This window comes from Dysidea avara, chromosome 9 (genome assembly GCF_963678975.1).
Source record: "Dysidea avara chromosome 9, odDysAvar1.4, whole genome shotgun sequence".
In the NCBI taxonomy this organism is placed as follows: domain Eukaryota; kingdom Metazoa; phylum Porifera; class Demospongiae; order Dictyoceratida; family Dysideidae; genus Dysidea; species Dysidea avara.
The window spans coordinates 27,673,857-27,680,736 of record NC_089280.1 but is presented as its reverse complement, the minus strand read 5'-3'; the positions used below and the strand labels follow the sequence as shown (position 1 = coordinate 27,680,736).

Below are 6,880 nucleotides of genomic sequence, written 5' to 3'. Positions count from 1 at the left end.
AGCTACAGAGACACATAAACAAAGCTAAACACAACAATGATTATTTAGAGGCACTCAATACGGAAAAAGTTAACCTGAATTGCCATTATAAATAAACACCAAGTCGCATGTTTCTACCTTTTGTTTCATCAAGATTGAGTTTGCAATTTGTTTTTGCATAATTCAGCCAAAAGTGGTGTCCCACCTACTCCAACACCCTTATATCACCCTACATGGTGTACAGTAGCTAGTAGTGTCATCTTAGGTAGTAGTGTCATCATTGGGTACATTATCAAGAGTTTGAACGGTGTAGCTCCGTATTATGCAAAACCCCAGTAACAAACCATAAGTATAAATTGGAATTCTTAACAAAGCTCTGAATGAACTATACAACACTATTTCATAGCACACATTACACGTGAAAAGTCAAGTTTGTCACAATATCCTTTAACAGTATTAGGAAACAGTTCTCAAGAGTATTGATGACCTGCAGTACACATGATAATAAGCAGCAACACAGAACAGAATGTAGCTTACATTGAGAAACACTACGCTGTGTCTAGCATGGTTCGAATCGACCATCTTGTTCCTTGGTGTCTTCTCTATAACACATACTTCTCCAGATTCTTATAGCACACCTACAAAGTTAGAGTTGAACATGATATAACAAAACGGAAAATGGAGAAAGCACATGCACACACATACTTTTGGACTACATTATCCAACACGCACACACGCACATGCACACACTAACAAAGCAAAAAAAAAGCAGAGCCATGTGAAGCACAGCTACAATGCTTGCCACCCAGTAAACCAGAGCTGGGATGCCTGTGCACTACTCAGGAGCTTGAGCTTCAATAAACCACAGGAGAACTGTCCGAGTCTCATGGAGAGAGGTTGCAGAACTATACAGTATTATCATACTTTAGGATATACATTTTAAAATGCAATCCGTTACAGTGACTGCATATTGTTTCACTTCCACAGAGTTTCGAATGAGACCAAAAAGCTGCTAAAGACCAAATGGCCTTGCTTCATGTCGAATTTGTCAAACCCAATAAATGTGTATAGCATATAAGTACACTCACCAGCAGTAACATGTAATTCTTGGGTGTCCAGTAGCATGTCTGTAAAAAAGAGATGTAATGAAAATTAGACTCTGGGATGGGTGTGAAACTGCAGTATGCAAACTATAGACACTACTATAGTACATGACACTACACAGAGAAACATGTAGTGAGAGACACGTGTATCCATGTATCACATACACAGAGACACATGTAGCAGCATTACATTATAACTACATGTGTCTACTGTTGCTAAACTACATGACACTACTATAGCGTATGTGGTGTGTGCGTGTGTAGTGTGTGTGTGTAGCATGTATGTGTAGGGTATGTGTGTAATGTGTGTGTGTGTAGTGTGTGGTATGTGTGTAGTGTGCGTGTAGTGTTCGTGTGCATGCCTTAGTGTAGTGTGCGCGTGTGTGTCTCTGTGTAGTATGTAGAAAGTCTGTGTGTAAGGTATGTGTGTAGAGTGTGTGTGTGTGTGTGCAGTGTACGTGTGTGTGTAGTATGTGTGTGGTGAGTGCAGTGTGTGTGTGTGTGTGTGTGTGTGTGTGTGTGTGTAGTGTGTGCACCTGTATGTAGTGCAGTGTGTGTCTGTGTGTCTCTTTGTAGTGCGTAGCATTTGTGTGTAGTGTGTAGAACGTGTGTGGTGTAGTGTGTATTTGTGTAGTACGTGTGTATTTGTGTGTGTGTGTGTTTCTGTGTGTAGTGCAGTATGTGTGTATTAGTGTGTGTGTGTGTGTGTGTGTGTGCGTGTGCGTGTGTGTGTAGTGTGTAGCATGTGTATGTGTGTGTGTAGTGTGCATGAGTGTGTGTAGTTTGTGTGTGTGTGTGTGTGTGTGTGTGTGTGTGTGTGTGTGTGTGTGTGTGTGTGTGTGTGTGAGTGTGTGTGTGTGTGTGTGTGTGTGTGTGTGTGTGTGTGTGTGTGTGTGTGTGTGTGTGTGTGTGTGTAGTGCAGTGTGTGTGTGTGCGTGTGTGTGTAGTGCAGTGTGTGTGTGTGCAGTGTGTGTGTGGGTCACTGTGTGTGTGCGTGTGCGTGTGCATGCCTATCTACTTATCTATGCTGGTCCATACGCACTTACGTGAGCAAAATCGTTAAATGATAAAAGCAGCTTGTACGTAAGAAAAGCAAAATGAAGTTTGTAATAAACAGTTACGAGTAAACTTTGTGATTTCTTTCTGGCAGGCTGAAACATGGGTGACACGACTCTCCTTATACTTTTTGATTTACTTTCTCTTCAAGTTTTACAGGCATTTAATAACTGAAAAACATTGGTACAGGCCTTGTAGACTTCCAGGAATAGCTTATCCCTTTGAGTTGAAAGTGTGTATGTCCCTTACGAACGTGAATGAAAATGAAGAGCAGCTTTGAGGCTTTGTTGAGAGGATTGGCGAGAAAAAACATGATAGTTAAACTATAAAACAGTTTAGAAGATACTTCTGTGCATAACATGCCATCTAGCATTAATTTTACTCTTCCTGTTATACCACGTCATCACTAGCACAGTTAGGTGGGCTACATTTCAAAGGTCCCAAAAGAGTTTCATTCACAATTACAAGTGGGGGTACTTTGTACAGAGCCATTGGAAGGGATAAGCTTTTGAGATGTTTGCCATGAAGACAGCAGGAGAAAATTCTGTTGGGGAATGCATTTTCACACTTTTAGATACTTACCTAGCTCTGGTTTTATTTTTAAAACCAGATCTGGAGTGTTCGAGAAGAGCAACTGTGCATGCTTCTACATAGAAAGATAGTTAACAAACAAGTCTTACCAGAGATTTCTCTCACTTTCTTAACGAGGAAAATCTCAAAAGTTATCCCTTCTAATGGCTATCTGTACAAACAATCCCCACTCTTATTGCCATTTTTGTGCTATGATGTAATTGTGGATAAAGCTCATTAAATAACTGGACGGGACAGACTTGTACTGGAGCACACTGAGAGTGAACTTTAAACTTACAAGCATGCACTAAACATGTCACAATGCATGGCCAATCTTAGGGAAGAATAATTCACTACCATGAAACTTGACAATGATACAATATACAAATAGAATTTGTGACACAAAAGATCTAGAGTAGTAGAGAAGTCAAGGGCATTATGTAGTGTGGAGAACAACTATCAAATGAGTATATTCATACTTTCATTTAACAGTTAAACTTACACTTAGAATTTTCCTCGGGTATGTGATACCAGCGCTCTATCATCTGGCTACAAAAAAATAAATCAAGTGCATTACACTGCATATACCGTATAGCCTAAATATTTTAAGGGGAAACTTTTTTTTGCTGATTGTGCAGTGTTGGGGGGGGGGGGGGGGGGGGGGTATCAGCAAAATTTTATCCTTGAAATATTTAGACCTCCCATAGAGAGTAATACATTTGGGTAGTACAGTGGAACCTGTGTTACGGTCACCTGGATTAAGCGGTCACCTTTGTATAACGGCCATGGTCACGAGGTCCCAAATATTTTCCAATACAAATGTATGCATTGTGGTCTGCATTAAGCGGTCACCTGTCTAACGCGTATAACGGCCAACCAAGAATTTGCCCATGAATCACTGTATACATAACTTTCTTCTTCGTATAGCGGTCGCTACCTTTTATGGTGGCTTGTTAAGCAAATTGCCTGGCACCACGGCATCATTTCAATTAATGCGCCGGGAAATTATCCCACTTCCTACCTTTCAATAAATACTATATAATCTATCAGTCTTCATTGCTTAATCGTATTCAATAGCTATAACCAACATCCATAACAGGCTCACCTTGCTGTTTCTGTACTAAAATATTACTACATTGCGGTTGGCGCGAGCCTCTTTATAATAATTACTCATTTATAACAGTCATAGCCACTAAAATGTTGCTGACCACCTTATGCAGGTTTTCTCTATAACAGCCACCTGTATATAAAGGCCAGATATATCTGGTCCCAAGGTGACCATTATAGACAGGTTCCACTGTATTTGTGAAAATTTTACGTTTAGCAACACTTAACCCTTAAACCTGCATAATCAAGAAAACTGGATTTAAACTTAATAAATACACATGCCTTGCATAGAGCGCTGTAACTTTCGAAGCATCCATTCTATGGCTATGCGATTTGCATTATTCTACTTGTGATGGAACAAGGATTAAAATGATACCTAGAGTTTTACCCTAATGTTACATAGTGAGGCCATGAAAATAACTTTTTGGTAGGGAACATGCAAACTTTTTATTACATACCTCTATAAAATGGTCGATGACTCGATGGTAGTTGCTCCTATCACCTTGCAGTGACTTCCATAGGACTTGTCGTGAATTTTTGTATCAGGCAATATATGATTTACGTGAGTAATCCCACAATCAAAAGTAAGCATGTGGCAAGAATTATGAAACACGGAGACTTGACATGTCGATGTTCATCACTTCATAATAAGTAAGCCACTGTAGTCACAGTGCTCCTCCAAGTAGCCCAGTGGACACACTTTTTAAATCTATGTGTGTTTGTAAGGCTGTAAGAATTAAGTTATCTCACCTAGTGTCACCATGCGAGTCCATATTGTGTAAACATGCATTTTCGAAAAGCAGATTTAAGGGTTAACCTTGAAAAGAAATATTTAGGCTATACCTAGTAGTAATACCCCCACCTTTGATGTTGGCCATGAAAAACAAATTTATAAGGTGTCTGTATAAGGAATAAGGCGTCTGCTCTAGTACATTGCCTGCCTTATGATCTCAGGATGGTTGACGATCCACAAAAGTTGGATTTCTTACCAAGAGTGTACCTTGACCCTTGACTTCTACATACAGCAAAAACTTAAATGAAATTTCAACAATTTGTTTTGATAAAAGCAACTATTAAACTTTCGTGCTGTAAAGTTTCCCACCCAAAGCTTCTTTTTCCTAGGAGCTTCGGTGATTATATCAGACCATGTATGGAATTATTGGTAAACACCACTTGTCACCCTTAATCACTCACAAACCTTAATGCACTAGTTTGTAATGTACCGGACAGTAAACCAGCCACGTCTCAGGATATTAAACTAAAATTTTAACACAAGATAGATAAGCACCCAATACCTCATTTAACCTATTAAACAGAAAATAAACCAAAAAGGTAGGTTTCCAAGATCACGTTACAATTATTGAATGTAAAAGTGCTACTTGAAATGATGCTTGTACTGTCCTATGCCAAAATCCCTTGTTTAAAGGATGAAGATCGTACAATACAGGATACATTAGAGTGACACCTCCTTGACAGTAGGTAGTATAGGCATGCTGTCTACTTCTAATAATGATACAGTCGAGTCCTTTGTGGAGACTTAAACCCATATGCATGCCATACAATGGTGATGGGATAAGGTAGAGGTTTAACCAGTTTGTATACAATGCATTTATTGCTCTTTCTACTCCACAACCCACATTTAAAAAAAAGCTGGTAGCCAATACTACTGGATTAATTTATTTTTTGCGCGATTTTTTTTTTTTGAAATATAACAAGTAAATAAACAAGAAACAGCAATTGAAGTACATGCGATGGAAGCATGCACCTGACCCTCACACATTGCAAGGTCAAGTGCTGCGATAGTAACTGGACTGGCAGGGTTACAGTAAAGAAAAACTGGTGGAGCATCTAATCCAGGACACTACACTACTGGTCTTTCTAAGCAGCAGGCAGAAATGCTAACCTCTTGTAAGCAATACTAGCCGCACCTCCCATTCCCCCAAAAAGTAGGGAATACCAATGGGGTGAAGGAGCCCATTTCAACATCACTCACTATAATATAGCTAAGATCAGACCGACTTTCTTCTTTTGTGTGTGGGTGGGGAATAAGTGATCTAGTACACTTCCCATAGAATTTCTGTGTAACGTTTCACCAGCTCTATGGTGGGTGCTGATTGGCCACTTATTCCGCACTCACACACTAAGAAAAAATTCTGTCTGGTCTATGCAAGATTACCATAGCCACGCCAACTGGTGCATTTTATTTAGAGAAAGTAGTCTGGTACCACACTAGCCTTTCAAAACAATATAATCTCAACGTGTGTATCTACTTATTCTACTTACCTTTAGTCCGTTTGAGCAGTTTTCTCTGTGTGCTGACCACTCCTTGGGGGTAGACTTGAGTTCTGGACAGAGCCTAGTACCACTACACCACGTGCGTACTGAATGAACGCTAAAATTTTAATTATTTGCCATGTCAGGAACAGAGGAAATTAACGCCTCGACGTGTTAACAAACCAGGTCAGCAGTGTTTATAAATTCTTAAACTTTGAGCATTGAAACTTATGCAATTGGAATTTGCGAATTCCAATTGCCTAATGTCCTAGTGACCAAACGGTAAAGTAAATAGGCGCTTCGCGCGCGCAGCGCGCGAAGCGCCTATTTACTTTACCGTTTGTAATATTAGACTTATAATTGGCCCCAAAATACACGCATCCTATAAGACCCCTTTTCGCAGATCCGATAACAGTTATACATTTCTTACTGGAGTTGCATATGTTTTTCTGTTTTCAAATGTGACAAGATTTTACAAAACTGATCCAAATCACACATCAGACAAAATCAATCTAACACTAGCTATGCAGCAAAATCAATACTGAAAATGAATTCTGTCACTTCAGGTCACCTTTTGACCAAATTTACTGACCTTAGTAAGGAGGTGGTTACATTTAACAGATCATTTTGTACACAAGTGAGGCAGACATACATTAGTCTTATTATACAGTGATCTAATAAGACTTGTTTCACTGTATATAGTTGGATAGTAAAAGTATTGTGCAATCATACAGTGAAACACCTACAGTCGCTACATTAACATTATTGTTATTATTATTTAGAAGGCCTGT

At 39.3% G+C, this 6,880-nt stretch overlaps 1 long non-coding RNA gene across 1 annotated transcript; it reads right to left on the bottom strand.

Moving 5' to 3' along the window:
• Positions 1 to 325: 325 nt before the first annotated feature.
• LOC136266505 (uncharacterized) lies at positions 326 to 6,388 on the bottom strand. The gene is made up of 5 exons (XR_010706139.1): positions 6,099 to 6,388; positions 3,211 to 3,257; positions 1,068 to 1,106; positions 517 to 617; positions 326 to 466 (listed from the first exon to the last, which is right to left on the bottom strand). It is a non-coding gene; the product is annotated as an uncharacterized lncRNA (long non-coding RNA).
• Positions 6,389 to 6,880: the final 492 nt, after the last annotated feature.